This window comes from Triturus cristatus, chromosome 8 (assembly GCF_964204655.1).
Source record: "Triturus cristatus chromosome 8, aTriCri1.1, whole genome shotgun sequence".
In the NCBI taxonomy this organism is placed as follows: Eukaryota; Metazoa; Chordata; class Amphibia; order Caudata; family Salamandridae; genus Triturus; species Triturus cristatus.
In genome coordinates, this window is record NC_140591.1 from 830,958,421 (window position 1) to 830,985,273 (window position 26,853).

Genomic DNA, 26,853 nt, shown 5'->3' on the forward strand with positions numbered 1-26,853 from the left:
GAGAGGCTATTTTTTTTATTTTTCTACACATATACTGACTCTGTTGAGAGCCCCTCTACGCTGTGGGGAGCCTTTATGGTCTATGCTCTAGGAGTGTGCATCTCAAAGCATGCAGGGGTGCTTTGCAGTATGCAGGATAGGCTTTCAGTGCTGGACTCTGATAACAGGGACAAGACCCATGACCATCAGCTTCACAATAGATAGAAATTATTGCATGAGTTCCATGACCTTCACGCATATCATGCTACATACATGTTTGCAGTGACCGGAAGGCCCTGAAGTCACTGATGCAGCTGCTATCCTTGCAGACTTTACTTACTACAAGACGCTTTACACGACCCGCCCGGGCACCGGTAAAGAGGCACTGGCTAACTACCTGTTTGACATTGCCATGGTGTGACTTGAGACCGGCAAACAGCAAGTTCTTGGGTCTTCCATCACATGTGAGGAGATCTTGCAGGCCATAGATAACTTGAGCGGATCCACTGCACCTGGCTTGGATGGGTTCACCGGCGACTTTTACAAGGCATATAAACTGATACTGGCCCTGAATTTATTAGAAATGTATGCCGAATCTCTTGAGCGTGGCCACTTAACGTCCATGCTGCATGAAGCAGTATTCACAATCTTGCTCAAGCCTAACAAGCCTTTTTAACACTGCACTTCATATCAGCCATTATCCCTTCTCAATTTTGACCCTAAAATATTGGCCAAAGTCTTAGCTACCCGCCTTTCTCTATTAGTGGATTGCGTAATCTCCCACATGCACCCTTGTAATCAGGCTTTGTACCACAATGCTCCACCTCAATTAATCTCTGTACCATATTTGCATTGATATACTAAATCTCCCCTACTCCTCCCTCAGTGGGTGCGCTATTAGATGCCCAAAAGGCATTGGATTCCTCGGAGTGGGCCTTTTTGCATGCTACACTAGCAAAACTGGGCATGCCAAACGGTTTTCGTAAACTGGCCCAATTACGCCTAAATGGTACATTCAAAGAAACTTTCCCCTTATTGTGCCATACCCGACAGGGTTGCCCACTTTTTCCTCTTTTGTTTATAATTGCCATGGCCCCTCTTGTCTTCATTGGGGCCTCAGATTCTCCCATGGGACATTAATAGCTTCCCTTTACGCAGACGACATAATGTTGTTAGTTCACGACCCATAGCAAATTTGCCCCCACTTGTGCGCGAGATGCAGCGATTCGGCGTTATCTCCCAACTGTGTATTAACTGGAGTAAGCATGAGTTATTTCCACTCACAGATGTCACTGTGCCGTGTGATCTTGAGTTTCCCTGCAATGGTGCACAGACTCTGCTAGATATCTGGGCATTCATATCCACAGGGAGCACTCAAAAGTAATACGCTGCAACTATGGACCTGCTTTTTTTGGGGGGGGGGGGGAGAATCTGTTTATTATTATGATACAACCGATTAGCACAAATTATACCGGTCGAACCAGTGGGAATATATAATCAAAGTCTTCATGAAACACTTGGTATTGTGGACACAGCAAACCTATACATAGTCTTTATCTGATCCATACAACAATCAACATTTACGGCAGTGAACAGTGTGATTCAGGTACACCATACTATCGTTTCAATACGTGACCCAATTACTGGTAATCAGCACAAGGACATGACAGTTCCTTGAATACAATTTTAGTGACTCATGTTGTCAACATCGCATTGTCAGGGGCAGTGATCAAACAACTAAACAACAATAGAATAAAATTAATATCTTATGAAACAGAGTAGGGAGAGAAGGCAGGGTGAATTTGAATGAGGGGAGCCCATTACTTCTACAGTAATGTCATAACTACCATATTTAAACACAGTGTTCGTGCCTCCATGATATTGCATTGTTATTCTAATGTTCATAATGAATATTACATAGTCCAGGTCTCATTAATACAATATCAAAGTACAATACCCAAATAATGATTACTTATGTGTCAGGAGGATCTTCCGGAGCTATTGCCACTTGAAGCGCCATTAGGATTGTGTTCCAATCAAAACTTTGGACTTGCTTTGACAAAACTTGAGACACAGGTGGAAAGGTGGATTAATCTTCCGATGGGCATGGCTGGGTGTATAGCAAATATTAAAATGATAGTGCTGCCCCACTTTCTTTCAACATTCCCATTGCCCTCATTAGCAGTTTTTTTACCTACCTGTGTGGGCTTCTCATTTGACTAATATAGGCCAGTTCCCGGCCTCTCATCCGCTGGGAGGTCCACACACTTCCCTATGAGGATGGCAGTTTTGGAGCCCCCGATCTTCAGCTCAATGTTTATGTAGCCCAAGCGCATTATGCCTATTACTGGTATCATCCAGATGCCCGGTTGTCATTTTTCAAACCTGAACATACAGAACAACCACATCTTTCCCTTGACACCATACTGCGCCAATGACTACCGTGTGACCCCAACACAATTCAAAAGCTAGCCACTACTAGTTGGCCATGGTTTAAACTTCTGTGGTATTGCACTAGGGAATCTCTTTATTTCCCTCATATTCCACTCATAAGCAACCCTTGGCTCCTGCTCACTCTTTAGCATCGAGTGCATCGTACACTTGGTGCGCACGAGCTGCGGGTCACTAGCGACCTGTTTCTAGAAGGTGTGCTCAAGCCCAGCTCCATGATGGCTAAAGCAGAACAAACGTCAATAATGAATAGATTTACATTCCATTGTTTACACAGTACAATACAGGCAGGGCTGCCTACCTACCCATCTGAACCCAAAGAGTTATCACCACTTACATTACTGATCACGTCACCAGACAATAGACATCTGATTTCTAAACTATATCATATTTCCCTACAATGAAATCTGCCGGGCTGGAGAGTGCCAGAGCAGCATGGGAACATGACCTGGATACTCCTAGTTCAGATATGGTTTCATATAACTGCTGTATGCAGACTAAACTTGTGTCAGATAATCACCAGCATAAGATATTATATTATAAGTATCTACACGGAGCTTACACTACCCCCGCTGCACTAGCATAATTTGACCCTACTAGATCTCACAAATGCCCGAAATGTCAGGCAGACCATGCAGACTTCTCCTATTTGACATAGAATTGCGAGATGATAGCAACTTTCTGGAAGAATATATTTTCCACTCTATCTCTTATGATCGAGCAACCACTTTCGGCTGAGCCCCTTATGGCTTTATTGGGGTATGTTAAGTCGTTACCACTGGGGCGGCATTGTTTTACTGCTAGTGGTCTACTTTTAGCCAAGCAACAGATTTCACTTCATTGGGGTGCTCGAACCCCCCCCCCCCCCCCCACCCAATCCTCACTGTGGCAGTTTGGCTGAAAGACTTGTCCTACTATAACACTACTTCCGAATTGAAAGTTTCACTGCAGCCAATTACATCATGGCCTAAAGAGCTTTGGAATCCATAGCAGAATTATTTGTTGTCCATGGTGGATTCTGCAGATGATGTTGTCTATTGTAGTCGACACCCGCCCTGTGTAGTTGTATGGTGGCTAATGTGCTTTTTTTCGCCCCTTGTGGTATGTTCTGCTATGTCTTCCTCCCTTTGCCTGTGTCTCTTGACCTCAAATATTGTTTCCATCTTTCTTTAGGTAACCTGTTGTTCCTCATTTATATATGCAACCGTTTCTTTTTCGGCCATTACAGTAACTGGTTTCACTGTATGTATCTGTTGAGAAATGATAACTTTTTTTTTTTTTAACTCAGGTCAAAGATCTTCCAATGGGAGATGGACGATTGATGCTTTTATATCTTCCCTTTCTCCTTTTCCAAAAGTAGTAGGCAGAGATATGAAAAGCAGTCTATTATCTATAATAATAACTGAGGTGGTTTCTCTTTGTATACAGCCTTTAAATGAATGAACACATTTGCAAGCAACATTGGCAAACAAACTATTTCAGCTAAAACAGACTTTCCACAATAGATCGGATGTGACGGTGACCAATAGGTATAAGAATCTGTCTTTTGTTTCATTAAGATTTGGTAAGATGGGCTCACAATGTCAAGTAATCAAGAGTTTACTTGTTTACAATCTTATGTAGCACAACATTAGCAGACAGTGTTAGTGTGCTTTATGGCAAACTAGTCATTCAGTAGGGAAATTCACCCACTAGCAAGTAACTTTGAATATCAAAATAAAGCAGAATAAGGACAAACATTCAAAGTGTACAAATACAAAATATATGATATAATGTACAGAACACTTCGCCTCATATTTTCTTAGCACCTCAAGCTTTTCTATTTCCTCTAGTTATACAACACCATTCCTAGGTTTGTTAAAATTTCCAAAGAGTTGTAATCTGCAATGTTGGGTTGCCCACAACATCCACTTCTGAAGAGACTCAAGAACAGCTTAGTGCAAGTCTTGAGAGCAGGCTGAGAACAGAAACAATCCAATTGGTGCGCTGTCTGCATCTTAAAACCAATGAAAAACATTGAGGGTGCGTATGCATAATAAAGTATTTTCTTGTTGCTAGCTTCTTTGAAAGATCATAAAACAAACACTCCACAAAGATAATTTTGATTTAAAGGCGGTTAATGCATGGAGCAGGATCAAAATGTTGGGACACCAACATGTTATAGGATCACCAGGCCTAGTCTACATTTTCCAAAGCAAGAATCTGGGAACGGGAAATAGATTCTTGGCCTAGTTCAGAAATCTTTTGTCCACATTTTTAGGGGCCAGACATCAGTGCAAATATATGCCCACAAAGTAGGGACTAATGACTGGGACCTGCTGGTATGGGGGAAGGCCAGGCCGCAGGTGCATATATTGTTCTGAATAAGGGCCAACGTATTCAGAGGTAATAACACAAGATAGAATTACACCCCATTAATGTTTTTTTCTTTTCCTGGTACAACATGTCATGGCATGGTACACTGAGAAAAGGTAGTTATAAAGTTGCCCATCAATTCTGGCACCGCCTGCTGAATTCAAAATAGAGCATTGTAAAAGTTTGAAAATAAATCCTCGGTACATGTCGGAGAAGCCACCAACCAATATCAGCTCCACTAAGGTTCCTTTCTCAGATGATTGTTTAGCCTATTCTCCCTAGCTTAAAATATTCCTATATAATATAATATTCCAGCTAGGGAAATGCTGAGCCGAGACCTCGGTATCTACAAGCATGGGAACTGAATGAGGTACATTCAAAATCCATTCACAAATATCAAACCATTAAGGAAAAAGAAAAATAGTACAACTGCCAACATGAATCCACTAGCTCAGTACACGTTCCACTGTCCCTTCAGTTTTAAAAAGCATTGACAAAGCCAATAGGTATCATCTATGCGGGAACAATTGACTTTGCCAATGCTTTTAGCCATGTTAAACACCACTCTGGCTGCTAATCAGTATGGTTAAACATTAGTGGAGTACATGATGTTGGCTTGGAGTGAAATGGTGTGGAGCTGAATGTTGTAGACTGCAGTGGAGTTGAGTTTCGTACATGGGTGGGGAAGCAACATGGAGGGCGTGGAGGGGGGAAGATTATAGACAGAGAGCAAATTGAGATGCGGGGGGGCAGCAAAAGGGAGCAATATGGAGCAGGCGAGAAGAAACACAATGGTGAGAAAGCAACGTAGGGAGTACGCAAGGGCGAGCACAACATAGAGGAGAGCGAGGAGAAGTACATGGACAACAAAACTCAATGGAGTGCTTAACCCAAACAAATTTTTTTTAAAGGAAGCAGTGGAAGCACAGACACCAACCAATCAAACAAGCATTTGCAATGCAACGGTCTCGGTATTGTCAAAGTTAGAGCTATTGGCATTGTAAATGGCTATGCCTTTTATTTATGTGTTGGTATTTAAAACATAAATAAAAGGCATTGTCATTTACAATGCCAATAGGTTAAACTCTCGCAAGTGCGAGACCTATTGCATTGCAAATGCTTGTTATTCCTGTCTTAGAGAGGGGTTACCTTTGCAGTTCATTGGCCTGTTCCTATTGAAGAGGACCGAGACACATTGCACATGGTTTGTCTCTGTCTAGAGCGAGAGAGTGATTGAGTGAGCAAACAATGATAGACTGCAGAGTGGCCCTGGGCTTGAGATTAATCCAAGCATTCCACGGATCACTTTATTCTTTTTGTTCTTGATACACAATGAGGCCTCATATGAGCTCTGTCAATGTTCTCCTCACCACCCACTTAATATCATATGAATCCGACCTATTTAACTACCCTGTGCCAATGCAGACCCCTCCCCCCCATTCCTAATCTTAGTTTCAGGACTCTTCCTCTCTGTTTTCCTTTCTCACCCAGACATACCCCTTAGTCTAGCCAGGCTGACCTGCACCGGTCCTCACTGCCCCCACCCCTCACAAATTGTCATAGAAATGAATAGGCATCGCCTGATATCAAAATGACACCCTTTTTAAGAACATTCATAACATTTTACTGAGAATGTAGCGAAATATCCTGAGCTGGGAATTTCGGTGTGCAGAAAGCGCTGCTACAAGTGCGCAAATGGAGGTGCCCTGTGTATATGTATTTTGAGGGACATGTCGGGAAGAGTATGCACCCGACAAACCAAATGAACCGAGGCTGGCCACCCTCTGGGACAGGTCCCCAATCTTCGGTTCCAGCAGAACACACAGACCGCTTGTACTGGCGCTGGGAGCGCGGTGCAGGGCTGAGGCGACATGTAACAAAGGCTGCTTTTAACGCCGTCCCACGAGAGGAGCGGGGCAGGCAGTGAGCACAGTACATGTCAGATGTATGCAATACTTATAGATACATCAAAGCAGGGTAGATACAGCCAAAGTTTGACACAACGATTTTTGTAATCCGTATGCAATGTAGAGACGAGCATTAACTACAATATCAATTTGATAATATTATTTACTTATTATAAAGTGCCGAGTTATCAATTTTGCAAAGTTGAGCGATATTACCACTCACCAAGTCATTGATCACATTAGAAGAGTACCGATTTTATTTCCTACTGTTAAAAGAACGTAGAATACCACCACACAAAAAACCAAAATGGAATTAAACACGTTTGTTTCGTTCAGATTTTTGTTTTCAGGCTCAGTTCTTTTTTTTTTAAATACAGGTCCTTTTTTATTCTTCGGGGCAGCAGTTTGTACAATGATGACATATGCCAGAGTGAAACAGCCACAATAGAAAATTTTAAAATGTGAAAAATCCACATTACCCCATTTGCATCCCAAACTATTAACAAAACGTGCCCGGTTGTTATATTGAGAAGAATAAAAATGTTTCAAAAGTTGGACCGACCAGTTTAACTATTTCCATATCTCCTAAAAAAAGGGGATTATGGAGGAGATATCGAATTAACGGTTTAAATGCGCATATCAGCTCTGTGGAGTAAAAAAACACAATTCGCCTGTTTCCCACGGTGGGTTATAGGAGCGCGCCTTTCAACCATGGATGTGTGTTTGTTTTTGCAAGATGACGTGTTTAAATAAAAGCCAGGCTGGTCTCTTCTCCCCGCTTCACCTCTTCTCCCCAGGGCTCGCACCTTCTTTCCAAAAGCCATCGCTCTGCGTGAATGGTGAGCAGGAGGATGGCTGGAAGGCAATACAGCCAAATGCTCTCAAAGAGAAGACGCGCTGCGAAAAGAAACACCTTTTCCGAGGTTGGCACTTCAGCCAAATGACCCCTAATTAACCTTAACGAGATGTCTGATTTCCAGCCTTCTGCTCCCACCGCCGAACGGGGTGTTTTATGTGAAGTGTGGAGCCTGTCCCTTTAACTCATGCAACTCCCCCCCCCCCCCCCCCCCCACCTCACTCCGACTTTTCAACGGGCAGGAAACATTCCCCAGGAACAATAAGGCGCAACAAAAATAGACCCTTCCGTGCTCAAAAGGCATCGCATTTTGGTGTGCCGCCTGCAGGGACCTAGCCGTTTGCTTCTGGGGTCGTCCAACTATTTAGTCGCAGAGACGGGGCATGTGGGGTTCACGGGGTGTCACAGCGACCCCTGTACCCTGCAAGGTAAAGAGTAGAAAGAGCTAGTTCGTGCAGCATTACACTTTTAACCAACATCCCCCCTCGCAAACTGTGGCAGAGACTCGGGGGCAAAGCACGCCAATGATTTTTTTTGGGGTACGATTCTGACACGCCAAACGAGAACACAAGGGCTGGCCCATTTAGATGGATTATTTGGTGTTCTGACTACTAATAAAAACGAAATACACCATTTGTCTATAAGCATTCGAGTGTTAGTAAAGTTGTGTTAGCATCATTCGCTCTCCGAAAGTGCTTCACAAATGTAATATACCATACAGGAAATCTTCAGTTAAACACAACTATATAGTTAAAACGATTCCCGCGTTAACTGAATGAGCAGTTAACGTAACCTGTTGACTAACTGGCGAGTACATGTATTGAGGATTCCCGAAAATATTGTGGGCAGGTGTTTAACTAGTCCCACATTGAGTCTTGCTGGGGGAGGGGCTGGGCCGTGCTTTCTATGCAGGCGGCGTTTTGTTCAGACAAGCTCACTGCAGCAGGTCACGGGGCAAAGACCACATGAACAGCATCTGGGGATTTTCAATGACAGGCCCTCACCCAGCATGCCTGCACTGTAATCTCTACCAGATGAGGCCCAATAATTCACACACTGTGTACACATAACATGACAATACGGGCATCCATGCCGCCGCCTGACTCGCAGATCAAAGCCCCCGAATGGCCAGATGTAAGCATGCTTACTGCTGAATAATTCATTCAACGCTCAGCGGGTCTTGGCAGGCAGGCGCTCTTTCCTATGTGCTATGCTCAACTAAAAACCTACAAAGAATCGCAGTCCGCAAACAGAGAAACAGATCCAACGCTTTAAATGTGTATTTACAAGTATTCCGTCGCCGGCTTCGAAAGCACTCAACGCAGCACACTGGTTTCGCCAGAAGGCCAGAGAGAGAACAGGGCCGGCGTCTTTCCCGCTGTGTCAGACAGGTGGCTATTTAGAAGGAACTCGCCGCGGTGTTATTTCTGCTGTGCCGGACTGCAGCTGCAGTAAATCATATTGTTACCGCCTCTAAATCCATTACTACCCTATGCTTAGCAAGGGACGTGCGCAGTAAATAAACCTCGGTGCCCCACAAATGTTATCGCACGTGGTGTGAAAAAAAGCATAAAAAAACGAGAATCCATGAAAAATATTACGTGTTGAAAATGATTTTCACCATCTGACGTAAGGCCTTCCTGCACCTGCTGCTATTCAGTTACCCTGACATAGCAAAACCGTTGCAGGGTTATGTTTCCGACATTTCATCCAAGAAGAAGCGAAGGACGCATTAAAGAGCAGGGCGCGCGCTGAAGTTAGACACTGCACTTGTTGCCTTCTATTTCTGTGGAGAGCTGTTTGTCGGTCGGCGCTGGTGGTTTGCCACGTCGTGATATTAAGATCTCCCTGGGTGTCAATCACAACTAAACACAGCAGGGTAAACTAGCCATGACCCCCATGCGCAGCAAGCGGATGCTGCTTACCAACTGTTGGGCTGTTTGTTTTAACGCTCCTTTGTCTCTCATTCAACAAGGCAGAGCAAAAGGCACACCACCGCCTTTCTCCGAGGTCAAGAAGAAATGCCTCGGAGAAACGCAGTGTCCTTTTCGGATTCGGGGGCGTGTTCGTCTTTTCTCTCCTCCAGCCATTGGCTGGAGGAGAGAATGAGACTTTCTTTAAAAAACACGCCCCCCGATCCGAAAAGGACGGGGCCAAATCGGAGTGACTGACCTCTTCTCCAGTGGCTGGCCAGCATTTACGAGGCCAGCCAATGGAGAACAGGGGAGAAGAGGGGAGGGTTCAAGCCCCTCTTCTCCAAGTCATAAAATCTCCGACTTCCGGTTCTGCCTTTCGGCAGACCAGTAGTCCTCGACCTAAAAAGATGTGAAAGAAATCTGCTTTTTCTGTATAGTCACTCCAGATTTTTCACCATTTGCTGGACCCTCTAGTTCTGCTGGCTTTAGAACTTTTTCTGACATTACAACTCTGTGCACTTGACCTTTGCAAAACAGTGTCTGCCCTTTTACCAAGGTCAAATTGACATACACTGAATGATATATTTTACTTGCCTAGAAGTCCCTATTATGTGGAACAAAATGTACCCATGGCCTGGAAGTTCAATGTCATCAGTGGAAGGCAGGGCCAATTGTGCCATCCACTACAGTAGCAGTGCAAACATGGCTTCAGGTCTACCAGTGGAGCCAGAATGTAGCAGTTTAAAAACTGCAACTCAACCGGTCAAAATAAATCCTTCTGACAGGTCAAAACATTCCTTTTACATACTAAGAAGTCTTCCCTGTGTGAGCCTTGTAGCAAGCAAGGTAGGGTGCAGGATTTTTTAAAAGCAGGACATCTAGAAAGTTAATGTTAACATGCTCTAAAAGTTACTAGCACCCAAAAACTATTTTTCACTGGAGCAAACCTAACCATCCTATGTAGAAGACCAGACTGCAGATTAAAATCCTAATACTGTAACTCAGGAATGGGACCAGCCTAAAAAATAATTTAACAGCTATTTTTATTAGTTTTTGAAAATCAAATTTAACAAAGAAGTCGAATTTGAAATCAACATCAAGGAAAGTTTACTTTTCCCTGCCTGACGCAACTCAGCTCTTGTCCTATTATGATTCGGTCTCTGGGTTTACAGAATTCTTGTGGAACCACTGTCTGGTTGCTGAAGACCTCTTGTCCTACCATATATCTGTCTCTGGGTGGGGGTGGCTACGATACCTGCTCATAACTGGATTTCAGTGCTAGATATGAAAGGACAATATGATTACCATAGTACCCTCCCCACACACACAGCCCAGGAGGACTGAGCCTGCTGTCAGTGACCTGAGAGGAGCTCTGAAGGACGCGGTCTACTCCCTCTTGTATCAAAGACAAAGAACTGGACTCCAAGGGTCATTAGGATGACCTCCTGTTCAAGCTACAGGAATACAACAAGCTACAATAGGCCTTTTCCTGGATCTACCAAGCTGACCAGTGGCAACTAGACCTGGGGACCTATACTGGATCTTGCTGCTGGCCTCTGCCTGACATCCTGCGAGTCTCTGAGTGCCTCCTCTGAGGTGCTGGGGGGGGGGGGGGGTTTATAAGCCTGAGGTAGATTGGGACTTCTAGGACTAAGTCAAAAAGTGAAATAGTTTTGACATTTTTGTGTCATCTTGTATATTATATGTTACTCATCCTTTTTAATTCAGAATTTTATTGTTCTGCATTTTGACTTGATCACTGTTTTAGTAGTGCATAAATATTTTACACATTGCCCCATGTTAAACTTGTATGTTTCATGCTATAGCTACCAGGCAATTGAGCTCAGGTTTAGTGGCTTTGCAGGTTCACCCTCACAAGAGTTGTGATTGTTCCTTGGGGTGGGTAGTCACCCACCCCAAATAATAATCCTATTTCTTATAAGACCATAAAGAAGCTATGCTCCATAGGAGGTCCATGTACAAGATTGACAAGCTGGAACACGAATAAGAAGCAGGCAAATAAAAGCAACTGAAAAACCATCCAATGGTAAGCAACAGGCAAGCTCCAAGTCCCAGAATGTTAAAGGTAAGCACACAATATGTCTTGCAACAGACAGTGTATGCGCTGTCTAGTAGGCAAGATTAGAAAAAAATAGACATACAGTCAGTCACATGCTCAAAAAAGTCCCCACATGTATCCTCGTCTGAAAAAACATGAAAAACTTAGGACAGACAAATATAGAGATGGACTATTTTGTTTGTGTCAATTAACATTGGTACAAGTTCATTCAGAATAAAACAAAGTATCAAATTAAAATCACGATAAATGCATGCAAATCAATGTGACACACCCCATGATGCACAAATACTAAAATGGTGCATTTGTTATAAGGGCTGAAACAATGACTGTCCTTCAGCCAAGTTTACAATTAAAAATGTTTTTGTCGTTGTGACCTGATGGCTGTAAGAAATGTATTGACAAATTTCCCAAAGTATCCCATGTGGTCATGCAAAATTCAAGCGCCTCAATGCAGGTCAAAAACTCCTTCTGCAAGAACACAGGTTTTTATAATGTGCAACATGCAGTTAAAATCTCTGGGCAACAGCATAGCAACTGCTGCATACACTCTCTTCTGTAGTCACAAAAGCGACAGGGCTGATACCAAAACTAGACGCCCAATCACAGCAATACTCATTAATCGGAAGTACCATAATTGCATTAGCAAAATATAGAGCCTACTTTCCTTGCTTAAAGCTGTCTTGTGAAATAATTGTGGCTTCCTTTCTCCATATAAGTTTTTAATTGGTGTAGCATAGGTGATGCTGAGCACGGTTGCTAGGCCGGCCACCATTGAAAAGGTCACTGCTTACTTCTACAAGATGAGCTTTATTTTCGATTGGGAAACAGTGGAAGGCGGCAGTGTGACTGTGTTGAGGTTTGTGTTGTTTGCCACCATTCTAAGATACTCAGACTAGGGATTAATTGTGTTAGTGAAAATTACGTGAAGGGTCTTTTTTAAAGTCTCTGGTTTGGCTTTTTGAACTGCATGATAGTATTTAGAAGCAAGGCCTTGCAGTCAAAGTCCTGGCCAGTTAGGCCAAACTCCAGATGAAGCAGCGAGCGACAAGTATATTTTGGGAGATGAAAACAACCTCCTATAGGCATTACACTGAAGCTTTTACTGTAAAGGAGGGACTTTCCCAAGTTAGGGGTGTTGGCCAAATTAAGAATTAGAAGTAGCTTTGCTCGCATGACTCACAAGTTGGCCTCCGTTGGTGGCAAGTATAATTGAGAGTTTAACCTACGTAAGTGAACTAGGCTCCCCCCCTAATGCTTCGTCCTCAGCCAAAAGTCTGGGAGTGATCATCAATAGTGATCTCACTATGAAATCTCAGATAGGAGCAGTAACTTCTACCTGTTTCTTTCAGCTGAGGAAAATAAGGGTGATTAGGAGATTACTTACCCGGGAAGCCTTAATCCAGGTGGTCCTAGCCATGGTGATATCACACCTGGATTATGCCAATTCTCTATACTTTGGCATCCCGCTCTATCTCACTAAAAGACTGCAGATGGTACAGAACCAGGCAGCCAGGTTGATATCCCAGCAACCCAGATGGGAACATATCTCTCCCACTATGAAAGAGCTACACTGGCTTTCTATCCCACAAAGATGTGCATTTAAAGTTGGTTGCCTTATTTTCAAGACCTTGCATGGTGCTAGCTCAAAATTCATATCCAGACTCATTCAGAAATATTTACCTACACGGAGCTTACGCTCTGCCCACAAGAACTTCCTAACCATTCCTTCCTATAAACGGAAACAAATAGATGGCTGCAGGTTTGCAGTACTGGCACCGAGCTTCTGGAACACTCTTCCTTTGGGCATCAGAACCTACACTGAATTCTCTAGATTCAGAAGGCTTCTTAAGACTAGACTATTTAACCAAGCTTACAGCAAGATTCTGCAGATAACTAAATACATGGGGCTCCAGCAATACCTTAAGTCAGCGCCAAGAAACCAATCGGTTTATGTGCGCTTTATAAGAAATTTTAACATAAGCAGGGATGTGGAATTCCTATAGCCCGACGCCCAGGACATATTGTTTGGGGTCAATGGCAACAAGTTTTAATGAGTATTTTGTCCTTGGGACAAGTAGGCCCAACCCCCTGCAGCACAAACCCTTTGGCTGCCAGTTTGCAGTGCCACATTAAGGGTCAGGGAAGGGCACTGCCTGCAGTTAAGTTAATATTTGTGTGCATATGTTAATGCTATTCAAATTATATTTATGTTTCATTAATTGAAAGCCTTTATTATTCGGGTGAGTGCTCTAAATAAATGTAAGCTCTGACTGCACTACTGATGGGTTCCTGTAGAAAAATGTGTACAAGGTTTCAAAGTTTAGCAATATGAGGCTATGCATAAGGCTCCCAGAATGCTCTTTGATTAGAATTAAATATTTTCAGAAGCTTGAAGCAAGATTAATGATTCTTTGCTTTCAATATAAAATGTTCCAAGCATAATGAAAGTAGGGGAAAGAAACCATTTTGCTAAACTACTATAAGATTTCACGTACCATTTCTTTGCAGCATCATTTAATAAAATGTGTTAAAATGTGTTGATGCAAGGTAGTATTTCCCAAAAATATTCATCTTAGAAAATTAGTGTAACCAGTTTCATTAAGATTATGGGAAACATAAAAATAAACAAGCATTGGCAAAGCCAGTGGGTCTGAAATTGGTCATCAGCTTTTTAGTTTTGGCAATGCGTAACTTGGCATGGTTTTTGTAAAATCGTATTGATGTGAGAGCTGCTGGGCCCTCACCATTATAACAAACATTGGCAAAAGCAAACCTTGTTTTTGCTCTCAAAAAAGCACACACTGCCACATTAGTTATTGGCACTGAACAAAACTACTTTGTGCGCCAATATGCTCTTGTGAAAGAGCAGAATGCGGTCACTCACAGCCAGCTGATACACAGAGAGAGAGAGAGTTTTAAAAAACACAAAAGGTCATGGTTAACGCCAGACCAAATCAGGGGCCCAATTATTAAAGAAAGTCTCAAAAGTGCACCCTTGGTATATGTCCTTACATTAAGTGCAGCTATATGGCTTTTGTGAATTCACGAGAATTTACTGAAGTCGGGCAAGAAATTGTACTCCTAGAAAATATTTGTGAACTGCATTTTAGCATGAGCTAATATGCATGGGTAGAAAAGCTCATGCAAAAACCTGAGTGTTTGCAAGCTCATTTTCCCTCCAACCACTTTTTTTCCCAAACTCTGGAAGAAGGTTTACGTCTGCCATTATCAGGAGTAAATCTCCAACATTTCTCAGTATGGGAAAAGATTAGAAAAGAGTTGTTGAAAACCCCTAAAACATGCAAGTTAGTAGGTTTGCACAGACTCAAAAGGGCATTCGAACCCTGGAACTATTGCTTACTACTACCTTCAGTCCCAGTATGTAGATCTGCCGAAACGTGGCAACATAGAGGGATTGCTAGTATTAAAACACTACCATGGAATGATCCCTGGTATAATCAGCGAGGCTATATAACAGCTCTTATACAATGAGATTGCTGCCATAATTTGTCACCGCACTACATGGCACCAAAGGGACAAGTGGATATTGTTACAGGACAAGTAGATTTATGAAGCAACCTGCCCCATGGACAAGTAGATATTTTAATAAATTCCACACCCCTGATAAGGCAAATGTAACTGCCTGGGCCTTCCTGGTGATGTGTTTGAGGGGTAAGGCAGGTTTCCCTGTGTCTGGAATCCAGACTTCAAGACAATTATACTTAATGTTTGAGAGATGGTTCAGTTCCTCAGCCTCCATCTTGATTTCGGTTTGTTCTTTTAACTACCTATGATCATCACTTTAGGTTTATCAGAATTGGGTACCAGCTCATTCACAGTGCTGTAGATATGAAGTTCATTAAGGGCGAACTGTAGACCCATTTTCGGATGACCCAAGATAAGCAAATCATCTGCATATTGCATCATGGGAAGCCTGTTGGAACAAACTGTTGATGAGACGGTGGTTGCCTTGGCCAATGCATGGCCATTATCAGATATGCAGAAATTAAACAGCAAGGGGGTTTATTAAGCACATTTGCTTTAAACCCTGTGTGGTCTGGATTTTGTTTGTCCTCACCAGTCTTCACATGGACCCATGTGTCCGAATAGAGGGAGATGATTGCCTAAGTAGGGCAGGGGGGAATATCCACTCTGTCAATCTGAGATAGTTACGGTAATACTAGACACAATCCATGAGAACCAATCCACAACCACCTCCACCCCAAGAATTCTAAAATGAAAGGGGCACACAATCATAGCACTATTTGGCATGATATCAGTCCCTTCTATTTATACCCACAACACAACCTTACCTACAAACTAGAAAGGAAGTGTGGACCACACATCCAGAGCTACAACCTGTGTCACACAAGAGCTGAAATTCCAAACAGAGCATTTCCAGAATACTGAAACCCAACAGCCAAAATGAGCAGTATGGGTAAGTGAAAAGGTCAACACTCAACACACTTCAACAACTGAAAACAATTTGCATATTAAAAACTAAACCAACCAAGATCCCGCCTCCTCCTGTCACAAGAGAAATACTCATTTGATATGATATCAACAAAGCTTGCAAAGAAAGCAAGCACCAAACAGCAGGCCTAAAACGAATTTATTCCAATTCAGACTAAAGTTGTGTGCTCCAGGTTTCATTTTTAAGTAGTAGTACATTTTAATATCCGCTGGTAGAGCTAAGTGTACACCACCAACTACACATCCAGATGTACATGTACAATACTCATAACTACTTCTGATTAGAAACTTAAGCAGGAGGTCATTGCTACATCACAGAAAGCTTAACTCAAATTAACCTTGGATGATGGAACATACAATGGCATGGAAAATCAATTTCTACTACTGGGCAAGATTCCCCCATTCAGGGGTGTGGACTCATAGCCCATCACTCAGGGTGTACTTTTTGGGGTTAAGAACAACAAGCCTTCGTATTTATTTTGTGCAATGAATAAGTAGACCCAACCACCTTCTACACAAACCCTTTAGTAGCCAGTTTACACAGTACAGTTGTGGAAAACAGGACTGTCAGCAGCAAAGGCAATAAAAAGCATCCCATCCATAAGATGGTCAAAATCGTATATATGGCTCATTAATGGAAACCGTTTATATTGGGGTGAGCACTTTATGGTGTAAGCTAAGCTTGCATTACTGGCATTGGCTGCAATCTGAAAACGTGTATGTTAAGTTAATTTGTGGCTATTTACAATGCTCCTTTGTTATATGTAAATACAGAAAGAAAAAAAAGGAGGCAAATTTGGAGATAGAATTAGTGGAAAACCAGTGTTACCAATGCGTATACACAATATATTAAGGAGCAAATTCTTAAAGTCACAAAAGTGCACTGGCAGATGTCAGACCATTCATGGGTGCAGATTTACAACTTTCATAAATTCAAATGAGTATGAGAGTCAGATGAATTTACAGAGGCAAGTCTGGAAACTATAGTCTTAGCAAACATATATTAATTCTATTTTTGCCTCAGCAAATATACATGCATATATTTGCTCATGCAAAAATCTGCTGAGCAATTGCAAATTCACTTGCTAAAACTTGCTTTTCTCTGTGGTGCCGTAGCGACTGGTGTCCGCGCGGAGTGAACGGCGGGAGGTAGGGAACTAACGATTACAAAAAAATAATAATAACTTACCTTCCTGTCCTGACACATCGCCGCTCTTCTCCTCCTCACCAGCAGACTCCCAAAATCCCCTGCAGCCAACCCTGACGCTGCTCTCATTCATGAGAGCAGCGCCAGGACTGGCCTGAGCCCTCTCAATTTGCGCTTCTAGGGTGACAGGGAGCCTGTGACTGCAGTCTCCAACCCACCATTGCAGCTGGGATTAGAGAGAGCTTTGGTGCGCATGCCGCTTTGGCCGGCCTGATACGGCCGGCCAAACCGCCAATGCGCAATAATCACAGAGTCCACCACTCTCCCTCCGTGACTGCCACTCCCCCCCTGCGATGGCCCTGTCCCCAAGATTCGCATGGGAGAGAAAAATTAAATGATAATAAACCTGGTTTATTATCAAATTAAGTTTCAATTTTTGCGGCTGCTGGTGGGGCGGGACAACGCTCCTCCACCATAGCGGAGGAGCCGCTGTTGCTGTGGTGGAAATAATTTCCACATTGCAGGAAAAAAGAATTCCCTTTCTTTAACCCTCCACTTTTTTGGAATGAGATGAGGTCACTTCCCACTGTGTAAAAGCACTGGCTCCTGCCCTTATCAGGAGTACATTTCCAACATTTTCTATGGTGGGAAGCGATTGGAGAATAGTTGGTGAATACCTATAAATTTGTAGGTGTGCAGTAACTAACAGGGAATTCCAGTCCTGGACCTATCACATTATTTCTACTTCCAGTCCCTGTTAGTAGATACGCTCACACAACAATCTTCAGCTCTAACTTTTATAGGTGTACGCCAAATTTACATGCATAAATAACTGAGGATTGAGCCCATAACATTTTGGCAGACAAGGCTTTGAAAAGTTAGTCTATTATAGACATGTAAGCCATTGTCTGTTCTAGCACTTACTATAGTCTCACATGTATGGCAAGCAACAGAACTGATGCACAGCGAGAAAAAGCAACTTAACCAATTACATTTGATCAAGTATAGAAGATAAGACTGTACACACACGATTAGGGATTACCGGATTTTTCCTGCTACCCACCATACATGCTATTTGTTCCTGACTAGGCGCAATGGGGGGGCACTAGGGAGGGGTGGGCTGAGGGGGAGTTTACCAGTTTAAGGTTTTCTGGAAGTAGATTGTAAGCTCTGTGCGTATCTGGGGGAGCAGGGGGACAGTGATCAAAAGCGGGCAGCGGGTTTCCCCACCGGAAGTTGGTTCCTGACAGTGTTGTATCAATGTGCCATATGTCTATGTGACGCCGCCCGGCCTCCGGGATGTGGGCAGTACGGCTGTGTATGCTGCACGGATTAACGGTTAAGGGGAGGACGGGAAACCTGCATTACTCACATGCATCCTGATTACTGTACGTTGTACTTGGTCCTGCAATAAAAATGGTTTGACTAAAAAAAAAAAAAAATAGAAGATAAGACTGTAAGGCGTCTCATCGACCCTCAGCTCGCAACCTAGGCACCTAACTGCAGATCTAATCTGGGTTTAGTTACATTTTGTAAAATCAAGTTAATGTTTGAAAAAACATTTGCTAAAGCAGTTCACAAGACTATTTTCTCACAAATTAATGAAAAAGAGAGCAACAGTATGATGACAACTATGATATGCTTAATCTACTCTTAAAGACCTACTCTACTCTTAAAGCCCTACCATGGTCAGAAAGATGGCCTCAGCAGAGCTTGTTCATAAAATAGAGCCCTGATACAGTTCAGAGTTATGTATTATCATAAAGATGGTTTAACCAGAGCCGTGCTAGAATCCAAACACTAACAAAAATGTGCCCAGAAACAATCATAGAATGGGGTATTGAAGTCCTGAAATAAGGAGAACAGAGCCAAAATGTGTCACCTCAATGCATGGGAAAAGTGAATTTATTTGTAAGACAAGTAAATGAAGCATCCTGTCCCTTGAAGCGGTAAGTAGTTTATAAAATTCCACATGCCTGCCCAATGCCTACCCTATATGTCCAAAGAAAAGCCCAATGCCCAGCTCAAAATCTAGAAGCAGTTTCTATACATCTATTTCACCCCCAAAGTAAATTCTGAAGTAAAAGTGTCCCACTTCCTACTACTACTGTTTCAGCAAGAACTAGTACTCATTCAAATGAAGTGCGAATGGAGGTAACCAGATTAAATGCATGGCCTGGCAAACTAAGTAATGTCAATGTGGTCAGCACAGGTCTACCATAAAGGTCAAAACATAAAATAAGAAAACAAGACTGGCTCTTGAATAAACAGATCAGACAACACCAGGCACATCATAAAAGTAGCCCACTCGATGTTGGTGAATTCCTTATATAGGTGTAAAGTTATATTTACTTTGCACAAAAAGTACTACATCATGGAACAAAAATTCATGTAGGGCCTGCAAACACCTGATCTGTCAGTGCTAAGATATTCTGCCATAGTGAGGTACAAAAAACAAGCAAGGTTGCAAACTCTTGTAGGGCACAAGGCCCAAGAGTTTGAACCATTGTCCGCAACCATGAGGACACAGCCTGACAACACAAATTTTAAGCAACTGCTTTACTAAGCAATTTTTAAACACTTTTATCTAATACATGTCAATGGCATGCGTGTTAGATTCCTGCCAGGTACCATTATCACAGATAGTAAGTACCCATCCATTACCCAAGTCTTTTCCACGACATCCCCAAATATGTCAACTGTCAATATTGGTCAGTGCATGTCAAGCTACTTTTTTGTGTGGCTATCTGGTTAACTCAATAACAAACTAACTTCCCTGGCCATTCTAGTCCCTAGCAACATTGTGACAATGGAGAAAGAGACGTAGGCTTCTCATGGGGCATGCAAAGCTCTAAATCATTACTTTGCATTGTCAAAGTAGGAAACAACAACTTTGATGCAGCACGCACTCACTCAATTATGAATCTAAGTACTAAAGTTTTATAGGCCCCCATCAAACTCAGTCTGTAAAACACCGCCCTGATCTTTTGCATTGGCCTGCTGGAAGTTGGCGAGTTAACCTCATGCAATGTGTGTGTTTTAAGGGCAAAATAAAACCGCCACAAAAAGCGCGTTTGCTTAGTGCGAACTGCCCATCTGACAGCAGCCTCGCTGCTCGGGGTACTGTAAATAAATTGGTTCCACCCCTCTCCTCCACCCAAGGTCAGGTGACTGGAAACTCCACACACCCATCAGCAGCGTGAATAACTTGAAACCAAACAATACTTTAAAAGGGGAATTCTTCAAATACGTTTGTAAACAATGGCCAAATGGTGAGGCGATAAGTGACAATATACCAGTTTACTTGCAAAACGTGGACAGTGACACATCTTGCTCTGTCACCGAATACAGTCCTATTCCCTTCCCCCGTGCACTAAATTGCGCGTGAACCACGAATTCACAACAGACCTCACAGGGAGCAACGACCAGTTATTCCAGTTAATATGTCAATAAATGCAACCGTAGCCCCACCGTCCACGTGCGATGCAACAAAAAAATCAATCGCAATTAACATCAAACAGAACACCCAATATTTATAAAGGGGCACAGCGACGAAGTTGTTCCACCCATCATAAAAACAACTGAGCACCAAGCCCTAAATATGCGCTCTAAAAACTCACCTCTCACACCCCAGGGGAGGGATCCCAGTCCCAGATTTTCACTTGTAGGAGCGGTGGGAGGGGGAGTCACATTCTTTGCAGAAAGGCACACTCATGCACAGCCCAGACTCTTTCGATGGCTCTTTTTTTTTTTTTTACTTGCCCGGCATGGTAACTCTTCTGTAAATCCTGTCAACCATTCAGGAGGTGGGCAGCTGCAAACTCCCTCTCTCTGCCCAGGAGGTCGTTTCCCTTTGACACAGAAACGTTAAACTGATTGAAAGGGAAGTCCCAGAGCCGGAGGGGGAAGGGAACGCGAAAGAGGAGTCTCCCCTCCCCCAATACCAGTGTCTGATGTGATATGGCGGTTATAGGAGGTGCTTCACTGGGAGATTCGATGAGAGTGCGCGCGAGCGAGAGCGTGTTTCTGAGGGAGAGAAGCAGCAGCTAATAAAAATTGAATAACATCTTCCTAATACACACACCAGCCTCAAAATAAGGCGCTCAGCCAGTGACCTAGGGGGAAAACAGACAAGTCACTCATTTGGGTTGAGGGAGGGGGAGGAAGCAAGACACATCTTCTCGGTTACACACCTCCCCGCCCCCCTCGGAGCCTAGAGTGCACTAAAGTAACCCCCGTCTGCTAATGTATTATTAGGCGGAGTGCTCGCTGCTGCTCAACGTGCCCGCCCAGACTCCGGCCCTGCCCCCATCAGGAAACGGGCACGTTGTGATGCGCATTTACCGCTTTATGAAACACATAAACATTGCTTTCAATAAGTGGATACATGTATTTTTTTTTTAGTTCAAAATAAATTCTGTTGGTTCCCGGTATTAAATTATTGTGGAGGCGTTTCCGTTGGGCGATAACCTTTGTACACAGTAGCGAAAGGAAGTGAAAACACTCAGCCATAAGCTTGTAAACACATTATTATATCCTACGTACGATTCACCCAACGAAGCAAAGGATGCATCAATTCCAAACGAGCAACAAAGCATGTTTTTCATGTTACAAAACCAAACATACAATTGAGCCAGGAGGCGTGAAGTTCAACACCCCTGCTGCTGAAAATGTAAACAGACAAAATGTTCCACTTCGCAGTGTCCCTGACATTCAAACCACACCAGGAAATCAGCCTCATAATAGGTCCCCAGGTCCGTGTAAAACGGAGAGGAAGATAGCAGTGAAACAAAATTGCAGTTTTTAAAGACACACAAGAAAATCGCGCACTTACAGTATCTTTCCATAGCTGTGATTCAGCAATATAGAATTCAGCAAAAATCAGCTACAATCCAGGCCCCCGGGGTCATCTCCCTCGGCGTTCTACATGCGCTACGCTTTGTTGTTATTTTTCTCTAATTTCAGACAGATTAAGGGCTGCGAACATTACATCCGATCGAGGGGAAAAGACAGCAATACAACCCAGCGTAAAGTAAATGATGCAACATTGCCCTGGTTACATGTGCTTTTCCCTTCCCCCACATTGCTGGCTTCTACGACTTGCAGTGTTTTTTCCGCCTGTTGGGTCACATTGTGGCTGATTGATTCTCCTTTCGCCTTGCTCAGTCATTCAGATTTGGAAAGTAAATAACAAGTTGACATCATTACAGCTCTCTGCATTACTGTGACACATTCCTCGCTTTACCATAGCACGTCTACTAGCAGCGCACTAAAAAAATTGAGCTGGGAGAAGTTGCAGACCAGTGCTATCCGTATGAACTAAACGCAGAAAAAGAGAAATGGAAATTTATATGCCTTGGTTGTGACAAAATATTGTGATGCCATGGTACCGTTATATTTTGTACGGGTTATACATTTCACATAATTATGTTTTGACTAAATACACTTAATTCCTTTTTTTTTCTGGTCATTATTTTCTGGGATCATTTCGATGGCATGTCAAATCAAAATCTTTACCTTTTTTTTGTTCAAAATAATTTTATTGCCATTTTTAGTAATACAAAAATGATTACAAAGAAGAACACAAGGGGAGAAGAAAAAAAAAACAGTTAGCAGAAATCATTATGAATGTCAAGATTTGTACCTCATTGTGGTACTTATGATTAACATCAGTAAATGTAAGCTGTTGTTCTTTGGTAAGAGTTGCAACGGGATTATAGGTTGAGGCACTAAAGTTGGTATGTGGGAGAGATATGTATCAATAGGCGGTAGTAGATATGGTTAGTCTCAAGGAAGAGTGTCAATAGCAAATGAGACTCCTAGCATCATTGTAGGTGTGGTCTGGTTCAGGAACTAAGCATGGGAGAGGAGAGAGTCAGTGTAATGTGGTTCGAAAAGAAGAGTGTTCGGGTATGAGTAGAATTGATGGTAAAAAGCGTTTTTGGCCATGAGGGATTAGGGGTGGAGAATTTCCCATTATGATGGTGTGTTGCGGTTATTAAAGAGATCTAGTGTCTCCCAAATAAGTTGGGATGTTAGAGGGGAAACTTTCTTACTAGATTGAGTTGTGTGTGTGCTTCTTAGGTATATGATCCAAGCCCACCAGGCAGGGTATGACACTGTTACTAGATTGCCAATCAATCAATATTACTTTGATGGTGATAGTGAGTATGAAGTCAAGGAGAGAAAGATCTTTGCCAAAGAGATTGATTGGAGGATCTGTAAAATGTGGTCCTAGTAGCATGAACCAACACAATAGCGAGATTGGCACTTTGAATATTTTTCTCTAGTTAGAGGAAAATATCTCGCCTATAGGTGCATAGATGGGGGCAAGAGAAGAATACAAGTTCTTTGTCGGTGGGTGACGAGTCACATGCCCAGCATGTGTGTGAGCTTGAGGAGGAATAGTTCTGCCGGGGTCCAATATATGAGGTGTGCAACAAAGAATTTGGTCTGGACCAGGGAGGGTATCAATTTATTTTGAAGCAAATGTGATCCTATTTTTGCATAGGTGGCCTCGCTTGGAAAAGTATGGACTCAAGCGGAGAGTTAGGAAACTAATTTCTGTGCTGAGAGGGCAATGCAGGATTTTACCAGCAGTAAGTATTTTGTAGAATTTAGAAGCAGCATGACACTTCCAAAATATCAGATGGAGTTTCTGTATTAGCGGTGAGTTATGGGTGGTGCCAAGCTTGGATAGCTTGGCTTTAATTTGAAGGAAGTGGTAGAAGTAATTTGAAGGAAGTGGTAGAAGTCAATGTTGTAGAGGTTGTGCTTGTGTTGTAAGGATGCAGATGCAAGCAGTTCGGAGTTACCGTAGAGATCTGATGTTGTTGAATTCCCTTTGGTTGCCCAAATCTGGGCGATTGTTGGGGAGTTGGGAATGTGTAATTATTTATTATACCATAAAGATGTGCTTATTGATATTGGTTGTCAGGTCCCTGTCAAATGAAAGAATGGCAGCTATGGTGTCTTTGAATATTGTGCTGGACTGGCAATAAGCATAGTTTGTCATCATCAGTGTGAACAGGAGAGACAAGGGGTGGCAGATGGAGGATTTCACGTCAAGCCATACCGTTTTATTTAACAGGTAAGTTTCAAACCATTGTGAACCTTGGGCCGCAAGGTAGGCAGTTTGATAGGTAGACCAATATGGGAAGTTTTACCACCTACTTTCGTGGGTGTTCTCAGCTTTTTAAGATTAATTATAGGTTTTTTGTACTCCCATAGGAAGTTAGTAACAAACTTATCGGTCTTGAGAAGAAGTCAGGAAAAAGTCGGGTAGTAATCATGCTGGACAAAAAGTTGATCAGAGGTGAGACCATCATCTTGATGGTCTTAATGTACCCCACCAGGATATATGTTTTGTGACGAAGTTGAGAGTAAGTCCTTGATTTGATCTAGGGTTTTGTTTTCATTGATGGAGTCCGATTTAGCTAGATGCCTACAAAACCATACTCAAAGGTATTTGATGGTAGATTTGCATTGGAAGTGGGAGGAGCCAACAACTGAGGGATGGCAGTGGACGTTCAGAGGAAGGATCACCGTTTTATTCATGTTCAGGGAGTAATCAGAGAAGAGGGAGAACGGACCGATACTGGATAGGATCGCCATCATTGCAGTGTCAGATGATTCTGTAAAAATTAGGATGTCATCAGCGTATGCAGCTGTTTTATATAGTATGTTGTTGAAGGAAATGCCTGGTATATCCGGAGATTCGTATAGCATTAGAAGTAAAGGATCAATAGTTAGGAGGAACAGGAGTGGTGATAAGAGGCAAACTTGTCAGGTTCCTTGTTTTAGCATAAAGGGTTGAGACCGAGCTCAATTAATCTTGATTCTGGCTGAGGGAGTGGATTATAAGGCCATGGTCATCCAAATAAACTCATCACCTAGGCTGTGTCTCAATAGGACAGCTTTAAGGAATGGCCATGAGACTTTGTCGAAAGCCTTCTCTACGTCCTGGGCAATACATACTAGGCAACTTTTGATGCAGCCGGATTGTGTGGGATGAACAATTTTGGGAATCAAAAAAGCAAGGCAGTTTGTGAGGATTTTAGTATAGATTTTGGGTTCCATGTTAATGAGGGATAGAGGTCTAAAATGTTTAGGGTCGCGTGGTCCTTGCCCTCCTTGGGGATAACTACGATGATGTCTTCGGAGGCATACCCTGATACTGAGCCAGAGGCAGCGAAGTAAGATAGTCTGTTGTATTGTGTCAGAAAGTGAGTGGGCGAAGGTTTTTATAAAATTCAATTGGGAAGCCGTCTAGTCCTGAGACCTTACTAGAGGGGATACTTCTGATGACGTGGTTGACCTCTTCTTTTGTAATTGGGTTGGAAAGGGATGTTCGCTTGGAGTTAGAGACTTGTTTAATTGGTAGGGATTCCAAGAATTTCGAATTGGTGTCAAGGGGTGTCTTAACTGTAGGTGTGTACAATTTAGTGTAAAAGCATTGGAATACTTTAAGAATCACATCAGTGGAAGTTTGCAGTACATTGTGTTCATTCCGTATCGTTTGGATGAGGGTGGAGTTGTGTTTAAACTTTAGATATGCTGCATGGGATCTTCCTGCTTTGTTTAAGTAGAATAGTTTTTCGCCTTTTTGGGCGTGGACCCAAAGGTGTGCACATTTTCTGACTATGGAGTTAAATTTGTATTTGAGCTGTTTCAGGGCTGCCAGGGTGGATGGATCATTGGTTCGCCGGATGCTCAGCTCCTTGGCTTGTATCTCCATTGTCAATTGGTCTAGAGAATGAAGACGGCTGCATAAAATCAGAAACAGACCCTGTTAGCTCATATGAAGAGGAAACATTTATTAACATGAAACGGGGACAGCTGGTATAGAAAGCCAAGTGTTCAATTTTCAGAAATTCAGCAAATCTTTTATTCCTGCAAACCACAAAACGGCGTTTCGGTACATGTCCAATAATATCAAAAGTACAAGAGAATTTCTCTGCATCTGTTGACCAATACATCACATGTCCACCCTCAGATGGCACAAATTACACAATTATTAAATATAGAGCCAATCAGAATAAGCTATTAGTGCGTTCCACCTGCAAGATGCAGTGTGGTGCATCCCCACGTGTCCAGATTGTGACAGTAGGGTATTTCCAAGCCTACACAAAGCAGTAAGCCAATCAGAGGTGGACGCTTTGTCTCATCCATATATGGTGTGCTCACAGGGCCTCACGGTGGCTTGTTGTTGGGCTCATATGCAATTGCAAGTCACGGGTGATGTTTTTGAGGAAGCCTTGTGCTGTGTTGCGTTAGAAGCTGTTTACCTCAGCAGAGTACATGAGTGTACTAAATGTCATGTATTTTCAGTGCATGTTCTACTGTGCTTATCATAATTAAATATCACAGAACTAAGTAAAGCAAAGGGATTCCATACATGACAGAAAAACAAGATTCCACATTCCGCCCTTAGATAATCAATGATGCATCTTATACCTGTTCTACCATTGGTAATTTTCCTTCCTCCTCTCCTGCTTCATGTTTTGTATCTTTTGTGTATATTCTCTTAATTTTCTCACGGGGAAGTGGTATTGTTGCAGTAGGTATTTAGCAGTATATTTATGCATGATGGGCATACCTTTTTTAAAACACACATAGTTATCAACCCTACCACCCCTATTATCAGTGCCTTCAGCAGCCATTCACCCCAGCTCCTAAACCATGATCCC

At 42.7% G+C, this 26,853-nt stretch overlaps 1 protein-coding gene across 5 annotated transcripts in view; it reads right to left on the bottom strand.

The window, feature by feature from the left end:
• The window catches only part of LOC146805136 (F-box-like/WD repeat-containing protein TBL1X), a 738,509-nt gene extending 716,119 nt beyond the window's left edge, over positions 1-22,390 (bottom strand). The window contains exon 1 of one of the 5 annotated variants that reach the window (XM_085622288.1): positions 21,999-22,390. The gene's annotated coding sequence lies outside the window, so the exon portion shown is untranslated. Of the gene's footprint in view, positions 1-20,784; positions 21,371-21,998 lie in introns of those variants that run through there. The other 4 variants (XM_085622291.1, XM_085622290.1, XM_085622287.1 and 1 more) reach the window with 4 other exon arrangements.
• Positions 22,391-26,853: the final 4,463 nt, after the last annotated feature.